The 25,362-nt window shown below is 38.5% G+C and overlaps 1 pseudogene; it reads right to left on the bottom strand.

The window, feature by feature from the left end:
* Nucleotides 1-14,070: 14,070 nt before the first annotated feature.
* LOC129409916 (5S ribosomal RNA) lies at nucleotides 14,071-14,189 on the bottom strand (annotated as a pseudogene).
* Nucleotides 14,190-25,362: the final 11,173 nt, after the last annotated feature.

Below are 25,362 nucleotides of genomic sequence, written 5' to 3' on the forward strand. Positions count from 1 at the left end.
GAATGTTTGGGGAATTTTATCAAGGGGAAAGACGTTATTGCCCTTCTTCCTACGGGATTTGGGAAACGATTAATATACCAGTTAGTCCCGTAAGAGGCGCATTACATACGTCATGACCAAATAGCAGTGATGGTTTAAATAAAAAAAAAAAAAACAGCCTACAGTCAAGCAAACGAATTCTAATGCTGCGAGGTCAGACGGTTTCCACGAAGTGAAACCAGCTGATGAATCAGGGTAACAATTTTCTTGTTCAAAAAGGTGGTTTAAAGGACTATACTCAATACATATTTGTTAGGGATGTAACGATATCCAAATCTCTAGGTACGATATTTTCACGATATACATCTCACGATAAGGTATTTATTGCGATATTTTGTGGAGACTAACAAAATTGTGATTCTGCTACTTTTTCCTCTTAAAATCCCTTGACAAGATAATTCAATGAGCTAAGATTTAAAAGTGCCTAGAACTGTTATTTCTTCATGTAGTTTGTGCCAAAACGGAGCAAAGGATCATGGTCAATGTAGTTCCCTCTGTTTTTTTAGCTATTGCTGCACCATAACAATGAATTTAAGCAAAGAGACTTGTAATTTGATATATTGTGATGGCCATAGATATTAATGAGAGACTTTTGACGATACGATATCACAATATTTTGGTTATTGATACACCCCTAGTATTTGTTATAGCATCTCAAAATAATCTGACCAGATAAACAAAGGAACAAGTTCATTCTTGTATGTTTGCCAAAATAGTTTACATTGTGAATCTTGAGGATAAGATGGATCAAAAGTGTTCAGAAAACCCACACCATTTAAAGTATCAACAAAACATCGCAGTAGTATTGAGTACAAGATATTCAGGGTAAAATCAGGGAACAATTTATGCCCATTTTCTTGTTTACAAGGTGATGAAAGAGCTATAACTCTTACACCACTGGTTGTAAACGACATCTAAAAGTATTGATGAACAAAAAATCAATGAAAGTAAGACCTGCATAGTTTATGTTGTAAATCTGCCACGTAAGTTGGACCAAAGTCCCCAGAAAACCCAAACCGTTTAAAGCGTCAACAAAACTTTGCAATATCGAGTACAAGAGCAGAAATGTTGACCAAAATAAAAAAATCAAACTCAAAATAACCCACTCTGTAGCTGGATTTCTCAAAGACCAGCAAAAAGCCTCTGCAGCCCACTGGAACGCATCAAAGGTCCGCTCTATTGTGTCCTATAGTGAAATCTCAAGTGTAATGTCCATGCGAGCGCGGCGTACACAAGACAAGATGGAGGTTTGAAGCGTAATGCTAGCTGACAGCGTGATTAGCCACTGACAGGACCATTAGCTCTCAAAGTCAGTCACTGTAAGAGCCATCCTCGCCTACTCTTTCCTCCTTTCTTGTGCCACATCTAAGCAAGGCTCTTACCGCAAATCAAACATTTTTCAAGCTTTATTCTCCCAGAGAGACCCGGCGCTGGAAGGCACCCGCAACCAGAGACTTTACGGGCCATAGTCGAGAGAGTAAAATGTGTTTTAAAGATCTTATATGTGAAGTAATGATGGCTATGGTGAAGAAATATGATCATAACTAGGTTGACTGCAAACAGATCCTCTTGTGTAATGAGAAAACTTGAGAAGAAAACCTAACATCAAACACATTATTAAAGAGTTCATATTACGCTGTTTCTGATCTCTGCTATAATGTTGTTTCCTCATCAAAAACGTAGCTGGAGTTGTGTTTTATTCATTCACACATGTATAACACACCAATCCTGCATAATTAGGCTGAGTTCTTGTCTCAAACAAAAAGTAAAATACAGCTTTTAACCAGAAAACAATTTTTTCATGACATCACAATGTGGAATATGGCAAAAACTGGAAGGTTAAAATTTCAAGGTAAAATATTTCAGAGTTGTTTTTAACACAATAAGTGTTATTGTAACTATGTTAAAGTTAAATGGGGGTTAGAGTTGGTGTGATTTGCCAGAGTTGATATGGCTGAAGTTAATTCAGCTTCCCCTCCTGTTAATTTTACTTTCCCTAGTGTTCATACAACCTCCCACCCACCACTTCTAACTCCTGTGAGAGAAGACCAGTCTGAACCAGTTTTGTTCATAATTTCATCTTAAATGAACTAAAATAAAGAGTAAAAATAAAACACCTCTCTGTGTTGTTTAGTTAAATCAGAATAAGCCTACAAAATGTTATTTGTTTACTCTCAAAACGTTAATATAACTCTTGATTTTGAGGTTAAACAGGAATTTGGTCCAGTGTTACTTAATGTTAAATTAACTCTAGAACAGATTGGACTCATATAAACCCTGAGAAAATGTTAAAATTGATTCTGTGAGAATCAATTTTAACACTCCACTTTTTGCTGTGAACAGAGCATTCGGAATTGTGGATGTAGATAGAATAATAATTAACATTCACACAAACGTGAGAATGAAACAAAAAACAACTCCAGATATGTTTTTAATGAGATAACAACATTCTAACAAGGCTCAAAACTCACCAGAGTCAATTTTGCCTAATATATGTTCTTTATAAGGATTACTGACCGTATGACCAAACAACTTTGAAATCTGACATTCAAACTAAGTAAAATAACCAGAAAACAACAGGTTAGGTTTACATTTTGGACTATAGATTGAATTACTTCAGTAACACCTAATAATAACTACTCCATAAACAGTCTTAATAAAGCATGAGCACAGACATAATGAACACAGATGCATCAAGGTATTGAATATCGGCATCGATACTGAAAAAAATTGCAGATCGACTTCAAATATCAGTTCAGCTAATATCCTGCTTCAACATGTAAATTGACGTAATAAGACTATTTCCTCGTTGTAGTTGTCCAAAAAAGTCTAACATTTACAGAAAATGCTGTAACATGCTGTTTCCCGTCTCTGCTCTGGTATCGGTTAGTATCGGGTGTCAGATGATACTTGAAGGCACAGAATCTGAATCGGTATCAGAACTGAAAAGGCTGGATAAGTGTTAGGCTTTTATCATAAACAAATAGTGAAAGCATAAATAAAAAAATGTAAAAGTGTTAACATGACTTTTTATACTGCTAAAATAGTTCTTATGCTTTTATTATCACAAACAGACATGCACTTATGGACTGCTATAGCTTTCTGGCGGGGAGTGATTGATCCGTGGCTGAGAGGAGATTTGGACATGAAAGCAGCAGGTGTCCACACTAAAGGAGGAGGAGTATCAGAGAGAGAAAGAGAGAGAGAGGAGGAGCACCCACCCACCTGCAGGCTCGGTCCAGAGAGCACCCACGGGAGACACAGAGGGAGTCACTGCAGGGCCAATGTCCTGGAGGTTTGGGAATCAGAAGAGCTGGTTTGATTATTTTGTGTCCGGGCATCATCAATACACCTGTGTCAACAAAAGGAAAATGTGGTTAAAAATGAAAGCAAAATAAATAAATAATAAATAATGCAAAATTGACTTTTTTGAGTTGTCTACAGTGTTATAACCTGAATGTGATAGTGCTTTGAAGGGGGAGTGACTTAAGCAGAGAGCAAATGGAGGGGAGACTTGTGTTGTTTTCGATGAAAATTTATATTTTATTTATTTATTTATCTATTTGAGACAGGGACAGCGCACAATTTTTACATTAACCTTAACAGGAGAGATGCATTGTACCAGGCTGTAGCATCAGTGCTAATTTCCACCTGTAGTCCCTGGGCAGATTCATTGATTGATTGTATTTAACTGACCTTGGCCATCAACTGTTGGTGAACAAATTGGTGAAAATTTGTGAAAATCACATTTTCAAAACAATAAAATGCAACATGGTTATTTAAACATGTTCATACCCCACAAAAAACCCTCTTTAACATTTATAATATAGAGAAATGCTGAAAGAAGACCCCAACCAAGGCATTCTTTTCAATAAAAATAACACCAAAATCTAATATGTGACAACAAAAATTACACTATAAGTATTTTTTTTTATCATACACACAAAAAGTCTAATTTTGCTATAGAATACAAATCTGAAAAAAGAAAAAAAAAATCCTTTAATTTATATTTTGCAATTATAACAAAATGAAAGTCAATATGTAAACAAAATATAAACTACTTTGTATAGTAAAAAATTTGCCAGGCTAGTGCCTCCGCTCCATTTCATTTTTCTCCAAGGACTAGGTCAGGAATTAAAATACACTAGACGGTTTACAAGAACCCCGGAAAGTTGTAGACCGCGCACCGGCCAATCAGAGAAGAGCTGTGAAGCCATGACGTCAAACTCAAGCGCCTGTCTGGGTCCCTTTTGTGGTACAGCACAACAGTAAACAAAGCGGTCGAGATGTAGACGAAGATATACATTCTGTGTTGGCAACGATTCCCGAGATCGAGGATTTAAAGCCGTAACAAAGAGAATGTTTGGTGAATTTTAGGCGACATTTTTAGGAGAATCCCTTCTTCCTACGGGATTTGGCACAGCAGCGATTGGTTAAATTTTAAAAAAGTACCCACCTACAGTTGAGCGAATGAATCCTAATGCAGCCAGTTTGAGGAAATCGGCTGATGAATTAGGCTAGTAAAAAATACAATAAAGACATGCATTATACTTTGAGAAAATTTGAGCAGCTGAGACATATTTTTTGTAATTTTCAAAACCATGAAGAATTGTCCATCTTCTACATGGGTTTGTTTGCAATGAGGTATTCCATTCACTGTAGACCCCACTGACTGTTCTGTGCAAGAAACGAGACTCTAAATTACATTAAACCAACGCTTACTTTGACAAACACAGACAAAATCTTTAATTTTCCTCGCTGCTTTATAACCGGTCTCTACAAAATAACAAAATGCTCCTCTTTAAATATTCCTTCTTGTAGTAAATTCAAAGCCTTTTTAGTGGTTTACCAATGCACAGATTTATACAAGGGACAAGTTATCAGAGCATCCACAGCAGATAAAAAGGCTCAAGAAGGCTTTTATCGGGCAGTGAATATTTCAAATGGACAAAACAAGTAAGACTAATCTAACGCCGAACATTCTTTTTGTATGCTACTCTTCTTTATGTAGCCCTGAGTGTATCTAAAGCCTGGACACAAATTATAATGCAGGAAGATGTGGCGTCCATTTTGGATTGATTACACGCACATCACAGTTCATCAAGGACACCAGGCGATTCTCTTAAGCGATTCACCAGCATGTTTAGGCACCTTTTTACACATTTAAATTTTTTTCACTATATAAATGTATTAAACCGAAAAGGGAACTAAATTGGAGCAAGGTTATTAAACATAATGAAGCAATAATGAATAGATGTGGGTACCAGATGAGAAATATTTATTGAATTTATTGAAATGTATGTGTATTGTAAGGATTGATTGTTGAAATTAAACTTAAAAATAATGCTGTGGTCAAAAACAGAAACCCTGCTTTGCATTGATACTTAAAGGGACAGTCTGAAATTTTGGACATAGGACCTCATCTCCTAGTGAGCCAGAGTGTTGGAGACGTGTGGAGACACTTTTTTAAATATTCCATCCAGTCCTTGTATTTGCAGAGGTCGCTGGTGCTAGGCTAGTGCATGTCAATGGCCATAGTTATCCTGCCACTAAAAACAGTCTTACCCACTCCACAAAATACTCAAAACAAATCTATTATTACGGCAGACTGTTGATGTAAATGTCTATGTCGATAGAATAATGTTTGAAATAAAACTAACCTTGCATCCCATGAATCGTCGCCTGTTGAGGGACTATTTTCTCATATATCAGTCCGCCACTGCAAAGCTTTCTTTCAGGAAGTACAACTCGCTGCTGCTGCTCAGACATAAATCCTTCAAATGCAAGGTTGGTTTTACTTCCAACATTATTCTATCACGGCAGATATTTACATGGACAGTCTGGTGTGAATACTAGATTTGCTTCGGGTGTTTTGTGGAGTGTGTAAGACTGTTTTTAGTGGCAGGCTAACTATGGCCATTGACATGCACTAGCCTAGCACCAGTGACCTCTGCAAATACAAGGACTGGATAAAATATTTTTAAAAATGTCTCCACACGTCTCCAACACTCTGGCTCACTAGGAAAATGAGGTCCTATGTCCAAAATTCCCGACTGTCCCTTAATGTATCCATGAGTCTTAAGTATCGATACAGATAAAGTCACATAAATAAAACACAAATGGATCTTTCCTGAATATTTTAGAGTGCTCTTGTCAAGCCAGTACAGTACGTGAGTGGCTAGCGCTTCCAGGAAGACGTTGTAGTAGCAGTAGTTCGACACCTGGGCGTTTCAGTGCGGAGTTTGCATGTTCTCCCTGTGTCTGGGCACTCTGGTTTCCTCCAACACCTCAAAACATGCACAATATTAAGGGGCCGAAAATAGTATTGCACCATTTTCTGAGCTATGTTTTAATGTTGTCATCATCAAAAACAGACCTAGAGTTGTGTTTTGTTTCATTCATTTAACACACAAATCTCGTATATTTAGGCTTCTCTCAAACTGACACCACTGTGTGTTTTTAAACGTTGCACACTTTCACTAAAATCTTTTGAATAATTTCAGCCCTGGAATTGCCCATCTGTACTGAAAACTACAGCTTCATGACATCACAAGGGGGAACAGATCACTTTGAGCTTTGGAGATGTAGACAGAGTAATAATAAAAGGTAACTCTGTGTGTGTGTGTAAATGAAACAAAACAACTGTGGATAAAATTTCGTTCTATTAAGTAAAGTGTATGATTTTTATCACTGAGCTCAAACCTTTTATCACCATTGAAAAAGGCTACATTAAAATGATTTCAGAAGAGACATATCATTTACAAAAACCGAAACACAAAGAACAGAACAAGAGGAGAATTGTGACAGTTTGAAAAGGTTGAAATACGGTGTGAGAAGTTGCCGATAACATGTGCTGATGTCTTTTCTAATGAAGGCCCTGAGTCAGAGGAGTTGGTGAGCGTTTTTAAAGGGCAGGCTGCAGTGTGGAGAAACAAAGTCAGGTTTGAATCGTGACATTTGACGATTGGAAAAGGAAAGAACAAGTTCGGTGAAGTACTGTGTGGGCTGAGAAAACCTAGTGTCCCCAACAAGACCTTTTCAAATGTGCAGATGAATCACACACAAGGAAAGGTAATACTAAGCTGTACGGGGGCATTGTGTTTGTCAATATAAATCTGTCTCTCCGTTCATCTTCAAAAAGCTAACAAAGCTGTATTTTCCAGTCTTTCAGAGGAAGATATGACAAAACCAAAGTTCAAGACAGTGCATTATACTTTTAATTTGTCATTGTTGATATCCATAGATGTTTTATATAAGACAAAACCATCTGCCATATTCAGAAAGTGACTCACCACGAGTATGACGCTTCGCACGAGATTACGTCATCACTGGAAAACCTTTTTACTCCAAAAATACTATTTAAGGCTTGGCGGTGTTCCAGAATACACATTTCTTCAATACTTTATGAGCATGTGAGTCTGAGTTTGTGAGGACAGTGTTGAATCTCTCTGTTTTCAGATGGGTGTGATTGACAGATAGATTAACCAATCAGGGACATGCATGGTCGATCCAAAAAAATATAATAGGGAATGGAAAAAACATTGCAGATTTCTGTAGAATTATGAATGAAGCACAGAAGTGTGTTTATCTGAGGGGAGATAAATTAGATCTTTGGTCAGAGACTTATTTCTGTGAGTTGGGGCTTAAACTGGAGATGGAGCTAGTTTCACCTCTGGATTTCAGGATAAACCTGGACTTCAATGGAATACCCTCTTCGTTACGTTTACACTGAAACAAATTACCTTACCACAGTATCACCATATCAGGAATGATTTGCGTCATGTGGGCGGAAAAAACAAGGAAGTGGAGCACCGTGTCTGAAATTGCAGCAGTCGATTTCAAGCCGAGGAAGATGGCAAGTGTGAAAACAGTCTTTTCGTGGATAGACGACGAGGTTCAGTTCGTCTATGGTTTGTTTAAACTGTTTTCCGCAATAGCGTCACATGACCGATGTCATGAACCTAACGAATCAGGAAGACACAAGTCACAGTGACGTTGTTCAATAAGGACGCAACTAAAGCTTCTACGTCAGCGTATCAACATTTTCAGACATCCACAGAGTGCTGGATCAGATCCGTACTCTGATAAATACGAGGGAGCTGGCGGCACCAGATCGTTCCGCGTCTGGAGCCATTTTCCATCAGATTAGTGTGGACAAACACTGCATCCACAACGAAAACGACTCGAATACATACTAGAGTGGATGGGGCCCTAGTATTGAATGTGCAATAACAGAGTAGCTGTTTATACACAACACTAGGCCCAATTTAATATAAAACACAAGTTTGTGCCATCTCCAGCTCTCTGTCAGTTTGGAGGTCCTTGGCCTGAAAAACATTGAAGATCCCTGATGCAACCTGAACTGGTAGCACAAGTGACTGCACTCACCCATGCTGTATTCTATTTGTTGTTATGCACTTCATGCCTAAGACAAATAAGGTTTAACTTAATTACAAAACTACAAATTATGTTTATGTGGCACTTTGTACATTATATATTATTTATATACACAATATACTATCTTAGAACATCAAACAAATACACAGATATGGTGTTATGTTTGCAAAAGGAAGATACAGAAATCACAGCCACTGTCAATATTCCTCAATAAACTACACATGACACTTGAATATTTATAGAGAGAAGTTATTAAAAATATATATGTATGTAATTATAAAGGTTTAATACATTTGCAAAATATCGATACATATGATTTATTAAAGTCAACAGGGCCCACTACTCCCATACACAAACATAATCCTTAGTGATCATTATAATTCTGCACCTTGTAAGATGTTTTTTTCTCACCATCACAGCTTTGCATTAGCGCTACCAGGGGTCAACATAAACAGCCCTCATGAAGTCCAAGGGTTATGCTGCATTACGGTTAGCGCCCTGCGTACACGCTAAGGCGGTTAACGGGGGCTGCATTCCCACGTGGAGAACGCCTTCCCCCTCCCCTACCACCTCCTCCTCAGACAGCCGGGGTCAAGGTTGTCAACTAATCCAATAAAGCTGATTCACTGCGATGCCGTAATATGGGGTCACGCTGCTCTCGAAGGCTAGTGCGAGGAAAAACTAGTAATTGTCCTTGAGGAAGTACACACTGGTGGATTTATGTACATTGAGTTATACAGAGAATGACCAGCGGTGGAAGTACTCAGGTTTGTTACATCAGTAAAAGTACAGATAGAGTAAAGAAATACTCCAGTAAAAGGAAAAGTATCACACGAAAAAATATACTAAAATAAAAGTGCTAAAGTACCAGTTTAAAATGTACTTAAAGAGTAAAAGTAAAATCATTTTACAGATACTGGAGTAAAGAAACACTCATGTAAAAGGAAAAGTATCACATTAAAAAATATACTTAAGTAAAAGTATTAAAAGTACCAGTTTACCAGTTTGTACCTCAAGAGTAACAAGTAAAAGTATTTTGTGCAGGTTTTGAAATCTGATGAAGCTTCAAATGTTGTGATTTTAATGCAGATTTTGCTGAATTTTGAAACAAATGAATCTTTTTTTTCAAGTATTTTTTATTTGTATATTTTTGTTTGCTCAAACTATAATAATAAAAAAACATACTTTTACTTTTTAGTCCTGTTCAAAATGTACTGGAGTAGATAACTGCTCTTAAATGTAGTGAAGTAAAAGTTTAAAAAAAAGTATCCACTGTAAAATGTACTTAAGTAAAGAGAGCATTGTGTAACTTTTCCAGTGGGTGGTCTGCCATCTGCTTGTCTCCATGGAGATGTTATTGCTTTGTCTGGAATGTTTCGCAGTATCAGAGACTGAACCAAACCAAGTTACAGGTCAGATCTGTGGAAAAGCAACACCCCTCAGCCAGAATACCTGTTTTTCGGTATTTTTGAGCTTTAAAACAATTTGTAATTGAATAAATGTAAAGTAGAGCTGTTTAATGTCATACCGTGGAACATTTGAAGCAGAGCAATGACAAGTAGGTGAAGGACCCACTACCGAAAAGTTCCACAGTTCACCTTTACATACAGTACTTTACTACTTTTACTTCGTGACCTTCCACCGCTGTAGATGATCAAATTTTAAAATAAGTTTGAGAGGGATGTGTGTGTTGTTTTGGAGACTTTTTGGGAGTAAGATGCGCGGCAGGCTTCTCCTCTGTATGCAGCGGGAATGGCCTTGAGGGTGCCAATCGCTCTGTTATGGAAATTGCATTGGCGACTTGTCAAAGCTGATGTCTTGGGAGGAAGGGACAGCTAATTGGTTTAAAAAGTATGGGGCCATTGAGTGGAACACATGCCATGGTTTGCAGGAGTTAGAGCATGCTTCGGAATTAGACAAGGGCCCATGAATATGTATGACGTCTGAAGGTAATTCATGGCAAGACAAATTACTTAACGTACACATTAACCCAAGGACTGCAGTGGAATGTTGAGTCCTGTACAGAGAGCGCAGACCTTTGCCAAGGCAATGGAAGAACTAATGTACAAGCTTTAGATTGCATTGATGTTTAAAGTGGTCATGTTACATTATTTTCTGATCTGTGTTATAATGTTATTTTCTCTTTGAAAATATATCTGGAGCTGTGTTTTGTTTCATTCATACATGTTTAACAAATATTTAGGCTGAGTCCTGAGTCAGGTTTCGTATTTTTTGGAGTATAATTCGCATCGGCCAAAAAACGTGTAATGAAGTAGAAAAAAACAAATATAAGTCAAACCAGACGATAAGCCGCACTTTTTGGGGGAAATTTATTTTATAAAATCAGAGACCAGTAACCGACATTCTACCTTGAAAGGCAAGTTATAGTAAAAACGATAGAACAGAGAACAAGAGGCTGTTAATGTCACATATGAACAGTTCTTCAGATAACTATAGCATAAACAACAGAACAAGTTTACACAACTCGCCATCTCACTCCAAATCACTAAATCCATTAAATTCTTCATCCTTTGTGTCCCTTTTGAGCAACTCCACAATCTCCGAAGGTAAACAGAGCACCGCTTCCTCTTCTGTGTCACTGTCGTCAGACTCAGCATCAGTTCCAGTTCGAATTATTCCGGTGTTTCTGAATCCCGACAGGATGGTTTTGGTTGTCACTGAAGTCCAGGCTTTGTTGATCCATCCTATGACTTCCAGAAAATTTGAGTCCGAACCGTGAGGCACCCTCCCGGTTGTCACAAGTTTCTCGCTCACTCTAAACCTTATTTCTGCTGCTCGATTACCGTTTTCAGCTGCATATTTCACTACTTGCATCTTGTAATCTGCAAAATATGATTTTCTTTTGGGGGCATTTGTGTTCTGTCTTCTCAGTTGTCTTCATAAGTTTGTTTACATTTATAAATTTTCAGTGGTACAGACGTAATGGTGCGATCGACTGACATGATACAGACAGGAGAGCTGCTCTTTCTGCAGGAGACATGCGCAGTAGAGTGAAGTGACAGTGGTACAGGAGTAATAGGAGTAACAGATACTGACACACAAACCTAGAGCGTCTCGTGGCTGTCAGTGTGAACATTTTAATATAGTATGGTAATATAGTAGTAGTATAAGTCGCAGGATCACCCAAACCATGAAAAAAGTGCAACTTATTGTCCGAAAAATATGGTTGTAATACAGGAAGTGCTTCACTGTGTTTTTAAACTCCACACAACCTTCACTAGAATCATTTGGATAAGAGGAGGATTTTGAGCTTTGGAGATACAGACTAATAATAAAGGATTACTCAAACATGTGTGAATGAAACAAAACACAACTCCAGGTTTTCAATGAGGTAACAACATCAAGAAAGCATTGCAATATGGACTACTATAAACATTCTTAAGAAAAAGATGGGAGCCACTTTCACAGGCTTCAGCTAATGACAGAACTAGTTTATGTAACTCTACAGCACCAAATAATCTAAAGTCTAGAAAATGGAGAATTAATACACTGCAAAAGAGCATAGCTGTATTTACCATTTACAAAAAGGTCAAATCTCGCTGTTGCTGTCTCAGTCTTTTTAAAGTGTATAATTGTTTTTGGTTCTGTCTTAACGCATCTCTGGCGCTATATCTAAACTTAAATTGATTCTGCTGCCCTTTCTCTCAAGGCATTTACATGTTGGACTTGGCTAATCGTCAGTAGATGGAGATCCGAACTGGTAAAGGTCAGGGTCAGGAATCGCCACGTGCCGTCGGGGTTCGTGATCACACATGGGGATGTATAGGAGAGTGATCAATGCATCCACCGAGGTACATATGCGAAAACGTGAGTCTGTTTTAAAGGTTATATATCTCGTGAGCTTTAAGTCGTGTTAGAATGTTGTCACCTCGTCAAAAACATGGAGCTGTGTTTTGTTTCATTCACACAAGTTTGGGTAAATCCCAGTTTATTAGTCTGCCTACATCTCCAAAGCTCAAAATGCTCTGTTCCTTTAACCTTTAGTTCAGTAAAGATTGGCAATCCCAGCGCTGAAATGATCCAAATGATTCTAGTGATGGTGTATGGCAGGGGTCTCCAACCTTTTTTCTTCCTGTGAGTTACCTTCACAAAAAGAAATTGCCAAAGAGCTACTAATTTTAGCGGCCACAAGAAACTGAGCATAGAAAGGCCTTAGATGGGGAAGAGTTAGATACCTTTAAAACAAACATTTTTCCATTTATTAGTGCACAAAGTTAGACATCAATCATATATTTCATGAAATTTGAGTCATTCAGCACAATATTCAGGGTAACACTTTATTTTAGGATGCACTTATTAACATCTAACTAATCAGCATAGTTGTAAATGGTTAATTTGTCTTGAATTACTATTTATTCAGTCCTTATTAATGTCTAATTCACCATAAGCTTATTCTGCTATTAGTTAGACATTTACAAACACTTTCAGATTAACACACTTCTTATTGCTGCTTATTAATATAATAGTAGGACATTTTTGCGCATGAATTATGATTCTAATAAGCTTTTGGTGCAAATAACTAAAAACTGCATTTCTTCTGCTACTAGGCCTTAACAACACCAGTTTATTAGAATCATAATTCATATACAAAAATGGCCTAGTATCATACTAATAAGCAGAAATAAGGAGGATTAATAGGAAAGTGTTTGTAAATGTCTAACTAATAGCAGAATAAGCTTTGGGGGAATTAGACATTAATAAGGGTTAAATAAATACTAATTAATACGGATGTCACAATAACCGAAATATCGTGATATCGTATCGTCAAAAGTCTCACAGTAATATCATGGCCTGTCACAATATATCAAATCACAAGTTCCTTTGCTTAAATTCATGGTTTTATAGAAGCAACAGCTTATAAACATAAAGAACTACATATCCCATGATTCATTTCAGTGCAGACAACATGAAGAGATATGTTTTTTACTTGAATTCTTGGGATTATGATGGAAATAATTCACACCAAAATCTTTTCAAGGTATTTTAAAAGCAAAAAAGTGTCCCATCTACAATTATATTAGCCTCTCCAAAATATTGCAATAAATATCGTACCGAGAGAGTTGGATATCATTACATTCCTACTAATTAATGACAAATTAACCATTTGAGACCATGCTAATTAGCAGGTAGGTAGATGTTAATAAGTGCACCCTAAAATAAAGAGTTACTGTTTCGGAAACCCTTTGGCGAGCTACCTGGAAGGGGGTGGAGAGCTCCTGATAGATCCCGAGTTACAGGTTGGAGACCCCTGGTGTATGAAGTACTTCCTGTATAACTGTATGACATCACAAGGTGGAACACTGTGTTTTCAGTTTGTAAGTAAGTAAGTCTTTATTTATATAGTGCTTTTCACAGACATATGTCACAAAGATGCTTTACAGAGCATTTTTTCATAGATTCATTATTCTTTTTCTCCATACCCAGTGGTGATAAGCTACTATTGTAGCTACAGCTGCCCTGGGGCACACTGATAGAGGCGCGGCTGCCATGCCAATTGGCACCATCGAACCCTCTGACCACCACCATTACTCATGCACACACCACTGTCATACTAGGCAATGTGGGTGAAGTGTCTTGCCTAAGGACACAACGACAGTTTTTGTGACTGGCGCCCCACTGTGGCACCTTGATTTTCCCAGTGGTCTCCCATCCAAGTACTAACCAGGCCCGGCCCTGCTTAGCTTCTGAGATCTGACGGGATCAGGCTTTGACAAGCCCATATGGCCACAGTTTGAGAGAAGAACTCAACCTAAATATGCAAGGCGTGTATGAAAGAAAACTCAACTCTAGGTATGTTTTTAATGAGGAAACAATATGTTTTACCTTGGGGACGGAGGTGCTAGGGTCGTCTGCATTAATTTAGTTTGGATTCTATTTTTATCAGACCTTTAAATGGTTAGTTACGATGAGAACACATGGTCTCCCAACTAGTGCAGTTTTCCAAAACCGGTGGATGTGCGCAACAAGAATACTGGTCCAACACAGCAGTCACAGTTTCTCCCAGTACAGTCTGAGTGAGGAATTACTTGGTGCAAACAGCAAAAATCCTGAGTCCATTCTTGCGTGAACATCTCTGATATTAGAATATATTTCATTTTAGACCGATTCAGGCATGTGCACAACCCCCCGCCATCTCTCAATGCCTTGATTTAAATGTGAAAGAAAATGTAATCTACAATGAAACAAAGAAATCTACATATAGATTCCTTCAGGCTGGTGCGATACTGTTCTCTAAAACATGTTTCATCCCAGCTGTCGTCTCCATGGCCACACACATGACCAAGGCCAGCGTTTTAACAGTGAGTTGCATAATATCCGTTAAAAGCTGTGTTCTTTCTCACTCCCATAAGCTCGTGATTGGTCTAAGTGACGGACCCTAAGCAATGTTTCCAAACTTTTTAAAAAGGTCACTTGTAAAAGAAAGGGCAGGCCTGTCTCCGCCCGATCACCTTGTCACTAATGTGTCCACCAGGAGAGTCAAAAAGGGTCAGGGCGCCTTCTGACTGGGAAGGATCAGCCCGTGTGAAACCTGGCATATTAAACTATTTTCTGATCTATGTTATGATGTTTTTTCCTCATCGCAAACAAAAACCTGGAGTTGTGTTGTCATGTAATACAGGATTAGTGTATTAGTGCTCCAATGTGTTTTTAAACTTCGTACACATTCATTGGAGTCATTTCAGAGGTGGAATTGCTTATCTCTGCTGAACTAAAGGTAAAATGTAGCTGTTAACTTGAAAACTACTGCATCATGGCCTGTTGAGCTTTGGAGATGCAGACAGTCTGAGTTTAACAATGCAGAATTTCTCAAAAGTGTGTGAATGAAACAAAAACACAACTCCAGTTAAGTTTGTGTTGAGGAAACAACATTATATATATATATATATAACCTGGCTTAAAGCTCACAAAGGTCAATCTGGCATAATACAAGACCTTTAAACAATGCCTAAAAAATTTGGTTAGTCATTGAATATTAATAGAAACGTGGCAATGTCCTTTATTTGTTCTTTATTTTGCGTTTATATGCACATCAGTATCATGATTATTAACCATATCCCGGTTATGGCAATATTTGGGATATGCTGTTTACGAACTCGCTGAGAAACTGGGATACTGCGTCTACATGAATCATAACGAAACAGGGATACTCAAAAAACCCGATCATAACCGGGATACTGATGTGCATGTAAACGCACTCACTGGTTCACTTCAGTGTGTCCTGGGAAAAGCTCTCAGACCAGAGAAGCATTTGGAGAAAACGACCAATTAAAAGCCAGGAAATCACCGTCTCCTAGGAGTAACATATTTTATTAGAATTTAATCCTGTTAGTGACAATGTCATGGGTGAAAGATGTGAACTGTACATTACATTAAGTATTCAAATAGAGTAGCACTGTTAACATGCTATTATAAAGACATGGACACACCTCACACTGAAAAACATATCCAGATTCAGACTCAAAATACTAATCTATTCACCCACAAAGTCTTTATTAATATTCTTAAAGCTGTTTGTAGGTGTATTCATAGGCCGATTGCAATTTCAACATTGCTTATATAGGCTAACATTCTTACACAAAATTAAGACAATAGCTGCAGAATTCAGTCATTTTATCTATTTCAAGTTTATTACTGTTGGCAGGAACGGACTGGGACCAAAAAACAGCCCTGGACTTTTCCAGAATGCACATTACCAGTCTGCCCCTGACTGTTGGTAGGTAGTTAAAATAGGCAATTCTTTTGGAGAAATATCTTAGATAAAATCATTTTACAGTAGGCTACTTGAAAATGTAAAATGATAGCAAGGGTAAGGGTTACATGGGTCAAGTTACATTATTTTCACACTAAAAAAGTAAATCCGGTTAAGGATATGCTGTTTTCTTTTTTAAATTGCCTGAAATTTCTCTCAAACTTGTGAATTACTGAAGCAAAAAATAACACTAGCTCAAATGAAGGAATACATACCATAATTCACACACTTAAAAATGGTTTATATACTATAGCGCTTTTCCACTTTAAGGCACTCATAGCACTTTATATTAAGGAACCACTCACTACTCACACCAGTGTAGGGAGACATTGGCGGTAAGGTGGGTTCAGTTTCTTGCCCAAGGACATAACAGCATTCATCTGTGGGGAGCTGGAACTGCACCGACAACCTTTTAGTGGATCTGACCGTTCACATTGAACTGCCAACCTCCAGATCTGTGGACAAACACTGGACCAACTGAGCTACTGTTATCCCACATTAAAGCAGATTTAGTTCTGGTTTAGTCCTGCTTTAGACTTGATTTAGCCCTGATTTATAGGCTACTGGTTTAGTTCTGGTTTAGTCCACACATTTAGAAAAGGTTTACAGTTTATTCCAGTTTGTCCTGCTCTAGACCGAGTTTAGTCCTGGTTTCAGCTTGATTTAACTCTTGTTTATAGGTTATGGGTAGTGATGGGCAAATGAGACGGAGCTCTGGAGCACGTCTCGTTCTTTCTGAAACAAATTGCTCTGAAGCACTGCCTCGGAGCTCGTCTCGCAGCAGCCGCTCACGTGACCAAAGTGTGGAAGTGTCGGTCCCTCCCCCCACTACTTCACTCTGCGTGTCAATCGCTTCAGTGTATCGAAGTGTTTTATTGAGCGAATGTTCCGCTGCGATTGGTTCAGAGGGCTTCAGAGTGTTCAGCGCACTTCAATGGTTTGACAAGCGCTAAACTGCTACAGTATAAAAGATGCACCAATATTTCTTAAAATTGTTGGATAGTGAGGAGTATTGTGTGACGTTAGTGGTGATTTTGGTGACTTTTGGCGACTTTTGGCATTTGTTTCATTTTCGATGGCATCTACAAGTGGAAAAAAAGTGATCCATGGTTTGGGATCACTTTGATCTAATTCCACCTAACAAGGTAACACCTATTTTCTTATTTACAGCTGCTATTTATGTTGCTCTTTACATATTATTTTAAATCATTATTATTGTTGTTGTTAGGTACGGTGTCGCTCTGCACACAAGTATTGTCTTACACTAACAATACTTCATCAGTGCTGAGACTCCTGCGTGCCAATGGTTAAATTTGTCCACTAGAGGTCAGTGTTTCTCCGAGGCCTCAGACACGTCAAACCATTTGAGACAATATTGCGACTGAGGTGTCAATGCTTCACGAGGCTCCATTTGCCCATCTAGTTAGGGGTTTAGTCTTATAGTAGTTCAGTAGTCTTGGCTTAGAACAGGTTTCTAAACACATAACATCTTAAGGCAGTGATTTTTTAGTTAAATCTCAAGCAGATCAGCTCACTTTGTCACATAATTATAGACTTCACATGCAAAATCGTAAATTTCTTGGGCTGACTCTCTCCAAAAGTTAGTTGCCAAAACACACCAGACCTGGGCCTCGAGCAACACATCATAATTAATGACTAGGAAATGATCTCCTCTACCGAGCTCCGTTCTTGGTCCACAATTAAAAGTGCCACCTGAGGAAATGCACAATTACAGCACACAAAAAGGAGCGGTCGTCACGGGTCGGGCCAATTTCAATACTCATCAAAAGTGAAAGGAGATATTGTACGCGCTGTCCGAGATAGTTAGGGCTCTTGTCATAATGCGGCCTGCCATCGCCAATGACGCTAATGTTACTGAGCAGTTAGAAGGCTTCTGAACTCTGTCTGACCAGATAATCCTCCCAGGGAAAAATCCACTGTTTTCAATTTACTCTTAATGATTTGTGATAAACTACCTGCGACAAACTTTGGAATAATGGATGAAGTTTAAAAGTTATTACAGAATATGCACCTTTTTTCTTCTAGTTCAGGAAAACACTTTTTATTAGTAGTGTGTTGTAAAAATTACAAAATGAAGGGGAAAAAAAATCAAGTCATGTACCTCTATCATGGATCTTTAAAGTTGCACTGTGTATTTTTTCTGGTGAGATGTCATTGGTTTGTCTGGAGTGTTCCACAGTGGACACGTTTACATGATGTTTTTTTTTAATTCCGAATCAATTGTTCTGAATTAAACAGTTTGGAATTAAAATATTTTCCTCCAAGTTTACATGGAAAACAAGTTAAATCACCTTTATTTATTCTGCTCAACGTCTGGGAGCGGGAAGGGTTCTGATTGGACAGGGAGACGAACGTATTTACGTCGACTGGAAGAAAACACACACTTCAGCACTTTTTGTCATCACAGTTTGTCATTACGCCATGGACACATGATCCAAACTTTTTTTCGCAGTCGTTCTGATGAGAATTAAGCAGCAGCTCGAGAGTTTTCTCATCACACAGAAGGGAAGAGTGTCGGAGAAGAGAGGAAGAAGACAAACTGACTCAACGGCTGCTCTACCTCAGCCCACTCCCGCATCCCTCTCGCAAATCCAAAGAGACGTGGATGAAAGTCCGAAGCGAGGACTGGTGGAGCTGGATCGTCCGGATTGCGTCGGAAGGGCGACCCAGTGGAAGGGACATGAACATATTTATGTCGACCCGAAGAAAACACACACTTCAGCTGCTACTGGCTTTTCTGTCATCTCGGTTTGTCGATACACCACTGACACAAACATGATACAAACTTTTCACAGTCGTTCTGATAATATTTAAGCCACAGCTCAAGAATTCTCTCATCACGCTTTACGTCTGTCAGCTGAGGAGGAGAAGGGAAGAGTGTCGGAGAAGGGAGGAAGAAGACAAACTTAGTCAACAGCTGCTCTACCTCAGCCCACTCCTGCATCCCGCTCACAAATCCAAAGAGCAGTGGATGAAATTCCGAAGCCAGAATTGGTGGAGCTGGATCATCTGGATCACATCAGAAGGGCGATCCAACAAGCATGCGCTGAACGACGGGAATTATTTTTAAGAAGAATAAACATTTACATGATCGAGGAATAAATTAATTTAGCTTTAAAATCAGAATAAACCACCCACTTACTTCAGAATTAATTTTAACTGCGAATAATCATTTTCATTAGTGTTTACATGGTCTATTTAAAGCAAAATTATTTTTAATCAGAATTAAATTAAAGCTCTCAAATAAACGTGGCAAGTTGTGGCATTAAATGTATCGATATCCGTGGCATAGAGTGCACAAAGAAGTGGACAAAGGGAGGGTAATGTCACCCATAGTGTTTTCAGCTTCTGTCAAATGAAGCTCATGATTCTAGCAGTTATATGGGCACATTAGGAATAGGAATTTATTTAATTTACAGACAAAATAGCAAAATAAAACCTCCAGGATCATGTAGAGCAGGTTAATACGAACGCTTTAACACCACAATGACGAGGCTCACTGCAGCAGTTACAGAGAGAGGAGTGACAATTTTGCAATGTAAAGTCAATTGGAGCCAGAGTCGATGGAGCCAGAAGCGCCCCCCATGCTCACTTCCTATTTGGAACGAGGCAATTAAAGGGTTAGCTATGTCTGTTTATATATTTATAGTCTATGGTTCATGGTGAAAGTTTTATTTCTGCATCAATAAATAAATAATATAAATAAATTAATAATGAATCACAGACTTTCAACGTATCAGATTAAATGAAATAATGAAATAATCAGCTATTTTTGTTTAACTGCACTGTTTTTACCCCAACAGTGTGACTTGATTAACTCCATTTAGAGTGGTAACCAACAAATGTAACTATGGCTGCAAATGGTTATTAAAGCACTGTGTGATTTGTGCCTCATTCTGATTTGTGCTCATGTATTGATTTCGACTTAATGCATCAATCAATCATAAATTAGCATTATCCAAGGGCACGCTAGTCCGCAACTTACCCATACGGTAACACAGCTGCGGTGGTGTAAGTGGCTAAATCACACAAAACAAATGGCTAGTGTCACCTTTAGCAACTACTGCGTTTGCTTTAGTGTACGCAGGGTCAGGTAATTCTCCATAAATTATAAGGATGAATATGGGAGATGATCTTTAAGCAGGTGCAAAACTGTGTTAATTCAATTGAGCAATGAGCGTTCACAGCGTAATGAATTCAATGACTTTAGCTTAAAGTAATGAAGAGATTATGCAGTAGATAAAGTGTAAAGGACGGAGTGTACTGTAATGTGAAGAAAAACATGTGTAGGGCAAGGGTAAGTGACTTTTTTATCTTGGCACAGAAAATAAACACTAAATACTAAAGATATGTCTTGGTTTATAAAACACATTGCTGTACAGAATCACTTTTGGGTTAGTAGATCGCTCTGATGCCTCTCTTTTCTCACACATGTCAACCTATTTGCTTAAAATGTGTAGTCAGTTTAAAAGGTGTTAATGTCTTGGCCTTCTCTCAATGAACGTCTTAATGAAGTCACTTGAAATGGTTTCACTTCACAGTTTTACCTTGTCAGGGTCACGAAATACAAAAAGTGCAAAGCAATGATCAAAGCAAATGCTGGGTATTTTTAAAGGATTTACATTCTGAGTAATTTTGATATTATACTTTGTTTACTTCATTCCGTATGTGTCCATTTATAGTCATCAAATCAAATCAAATTTATTTGTATAGCCAGCGGCAGAGTTAACAGTTTGAGGGCCCTAGGCGAACTTGAGCTTGGGGCCCTCATTATAATCAGTGTTGGGAAGGTTACTTTTAAAATGTATTCCCCTACAGATTACAGATTACATACACCAAAATGTAGTTTGTAACATAATCCATTAAATTACTTAAAGTGAGTAACTTAATCTGAATACTTTGGATTACTTGGTTTGCTGTAGAGAAGCAAAGGAAGCTAAAAGAAAATAAAAAGACCAGACTTTACTTAACCGTATTAAAAATATTATTGATAGAAGAGGAGGAGACATGGTCCGTGCAGCATGGTTAAGTTCTGTTAAATCCTGCTTTAGACCTGGTTTAGACCTGGTTTAGACCTGGTTTAGACCTGGTTTAGACCTAGTTTTAGACCTGTTTTAGTGTCCGGCAATGAATGGAATTACCGAGTTACAGTTACTGTTTCAATGAGTGGTAATTGGATTACAGTTACTTTGTTGAAATAAAAAGATTACACGGCTGTATGTTCCTGTTTTCACATTTGGGGGGATATAGCCCCATCTGAATACAGTTACTCATAATTTGTACTCTGATTACGTAACTCCATTACATGTAATCTGTAACTCCCCAACACTGATTATAATGCACTGTTTTCTGTTTTGTTAACATATTTATTGTTATTTTTCCCCATTGTTCTTGAGACATGCACATCTTTATTTATTTGAGTTATGGTGGATTGGAAACTTGTCTTATTAGTTCGTTCGCCTACTAGATATCCAGAACTGAAAGTAGTTTTTTTTTTTTTTGCTAGTACAATTACATTTTAGTTTACATCCATTACATATGATGATTATTATTATTTTTCTTATGAATATTGTTTAAAACTACTCTCATTTAATGTCATATTGAGAGAAAATAAAATTGCTCTGAGGCCTCGACCATATGGATATTGGTTAGGGGCCCCTCCAGGTTTTGGGGCCCTAGGCAGCTGTCCACTTTTGCCTAATGGCAGCACCGTCTCTGTGTATAGTACATTTAAAACAGCCAAAGCTTACCAAAGTGCTGAACAACATTTACAGAGAAATAAAACACAATAAAAATCAAGCAGCATAATAATAATAAAAACCATAATAATAGCAAGGTGCAAAGGTGAATCATCCTAACTCTGGGCAAATGCCAAGGAGAAAAGGTGTGTTTTGAGCAAGGATTTAAAGTGCTCCAATGACTGTGCTCTTTTAATGTGCTAAGACAATGTGTTCCACAGTCATGGACCAACCACAGAGAAGGCCCCATCTCCTCTGGTCTGGGAATAACCACGAGGGGCTGGTCTACAGAGCGCAGACCTTTGGATGGGACATGGGGCTGAAGGAGTTCAAATAAAAAGGAATCATCAAATTTTTAAATGGATTCTAAAATGTACAGGGAGACAATGCAGGGATTTAAGAATAGGAGTGATGCAGTTCCTCTTTTAATGCATTTAGGGCCTGTTTACATGAGAAACTTGCAGGTAAAAACGACAAAATATTTTATCGTAAGTGGCTTTCGTTTAGACGGTGACAGCGTTTTTGGGGCTTAAAAAAAATCAGAAACCACCCTACAGAGTGGAAAAGTTCCATTGTAGCTTTTCCGTCTACACTGCCCAAGACGCAAAACTCTGGTCAGATCTGCTCACGCCGCATACGTGTTTACTTCACATATATCACCACCGAGAGTCCCCACCGAGCCGCCTGGCATGCAAACCCAATCGAAATCCACACCCTTTTGCGTCACCATATGCACATAGATTTCCTCCCGAAAACGCTCGTCTAAACAAAGACGCAAAAGTGGCGTCGCGTCTTCTGTTCAGACCGTCATCATATAAACGTAGCCCAAGAATCTACCGTGGAAAGAAAAATGAAAAAGTGTGTCCAAACCTGCTCTCATACTTAAACTAGAAACTTCCTTTAATTTAAATTGTGTGTTTTATTCTTGGTCATACGCTGAACCAAAATCCAGCCCAAATAAAGAATAATATGACCCAATCTTATGCCAGGAGTAAAGTAATATTGTGCCTATTTTATCATTCCTTCCCAATTCTTAAATCCAGATGGTATTTCACATAAAAAACTAATATATTTCCTTGCACGAATGCCCTCCTCACATGCACCTACTTCACACACTCTTTTATATGCACGGCAGCTATAGTAAGCCATATGTGGAAATGCTAGAGGGCATATTATAATAAAGCAAAGAGACAACATTAGCTTGTGTGCACTTGGAACAGCAGAGGTTTAAGCTTCCAGGTGTTGTTTGTGCTCATTCTAAAACCACACAAAGCGATCTCCGCCGTGGCTGTAAAAGCATATTTGTGCACAAGATTTACGCGTCGGCTCTGGTAATTGGGCCTCTCCGCGCTCCGTGTACCTTCATGCGATTTCACCATCTGGATTAGAACATGCCGTCCTCGCAGATGCAGGTGTGACCTCCATGTCAGCTAGGCTCCTTTTGGTGTTAGATATGTCCTGGAGTTATTCGCTAGATTTGATCACGTTTGATACAGGCTCTTCTCGACGGCACACGTCTAGTGTTTAAAGGTGCACTGTGTAACTGTTGGTTTCCATGGAGATGTTACTGCTTTGTCTGAAACGCTACACTGTGTGGCAATAAACTATTCTATCCTGCAGTCTGTAAATTACAAGAGTTTGTATTGTTAAAACATGCATAATATGTGAGTGGGGTCTCCTCTTCACGGATATGACCTGTAACTTGCATTGTAAGTTTAAAGGTCCTATATTATGCAAAACTGTGTCTTGTGAGCTTTAAGCCATGTAATAATGTTGTTACTTCATCAAAAACGTACATGGAGTTGTGTTTTGTTTCATTCACACATGAGGTGAGGGTTGTTTTTTTTTGTAGGACTTTATTATCCCTGTAGGGAAATTGTTCTCTGCATTCATCCAGTCTTTCAGGAGCAGTGGGCAGCACATGGGACACCTGGGGACCCATCACTGTGATCTTGTCAAGACTGCCTTAGCTGGAGGATTTACCCATGGTGCATGTTTTGGGTTGAGGGGGGAAACCAGAGTGCCCGGATGAAACCCACCCAGACACACAGAAAGGCCTGGGCGGACTCGAACTCGGAAAACTTCTTGCTGTGAAGCCACCGAGCCGCTTAGTTTGTCTACATCCCCAAAGCTTTCATGCTCTGTTCCAACTTGTGATGTCATATAGTGGTAGTTTTCAAATTAACATTTCATAGTTATTAGCAATTCCAGGTCTGAAATCATCTAAATGATTGTAGTGAAGGTGTATGGAGCACTTCCTGTATTACACGACATCACAAGGTGTAACAGTGTTTTCTGTTTGAGGGAAGAATATGCAGGATTTGTGTGTTAAACATGTGTGAATGAAACAAAACACAATTCCAGGTTTGTGGTGAGGAAAAAGTATTATAACATAGATCAGAAAATAGATTAATATGGGCCCTTTAATGACATAAGTAAGTTTTTATTTTTATAATGCTTTTCACAGACATAGTGTGGAAAATTCTCAGTAAAGCAGAGACATTTACAGAAACAGTTACATAGTGTTTCTTTAACCAATCTGGCAAATCAGATTGATTTAGCTGAAATATTAGTAAAGAGTGCTTTCTTAAGTGCATATATGTTTTACTGAATTGTTTTTAACTGTCTAATTTAATTCATCTATAATGCATTTACATCCTGGCATGCTCGGGATAGCTGGCTGTAAAATATAGGCTTGCCCTTAATTGAAGTGAATTTAAAATGGCAAAGAACTCACTAAGACATGATTGCTCTATTGAATGTAAAAAATACTATAATGTCCACGGCCCGTTCCTGAAAACGCCACACTCCAGTCACCTCACATCACATTCAAAAACATACCCCCACATGTAATTTAATGTAATTTCACCCACCATCGCCATTGCAAGTTTAATTATTCAACTTTATTTAAAAATCCTTGAAAACAACCGGCTTCCGCTCCTTTCTTTATTGACCTGGAGCGATACAAAGCCCGGGTACAAGCTGGCATCCACACATCCTCTGGCTGTCTGTTCGACTTTGGCGGCGTTCCATCCGATGCTCCATCAGATTATCATTGACAGGAAGTCTAGACCTGCTGAGAGAGGCACTTTCCTCCTGATTCTCGATCTGACATTGGGACTCACAACAAACAACTCTTTTTCCACAGGGCAGTGCACGCGCCATAATCCATACTGACCTCCCCTGGCTCCCATTCAGCCTTATTTTTATCCCGAGCTGAAAGGGAAACGAAACCATTTGTTGTTGTGGTGCACCAGATTTTCCCAGAATGGTGAAGCAAAACAGACGGAAAATATTAGCTGATCAGTTCTGTAACAATAATTCCGCATGTATTAATAACGCTTAGTAATAAGATGGTGTACAGCATGGTACCACCTTGAGGCTATTGAATTGTTT

This window comes from Boleophthalmus pectinirostris, unplaced genomic scaffold, assembly GCF_026225935.1.
Source record: "Boleophthalmus pectinirostris isolate CB_2022bp ecotype Guang Dong unplaced genomic scaffold, ASM2622593v1 HiC_scaffold_20, whole genome shotgun sequence".
NCBI classification, from domain to species: domain Eukaryota; kingdom Metazoa; phylum Chordata; class Actinopteri; order Gobiiformes; family Gobiidae; genus Boleophthalmus; species Boleophthalmus pectinirostris.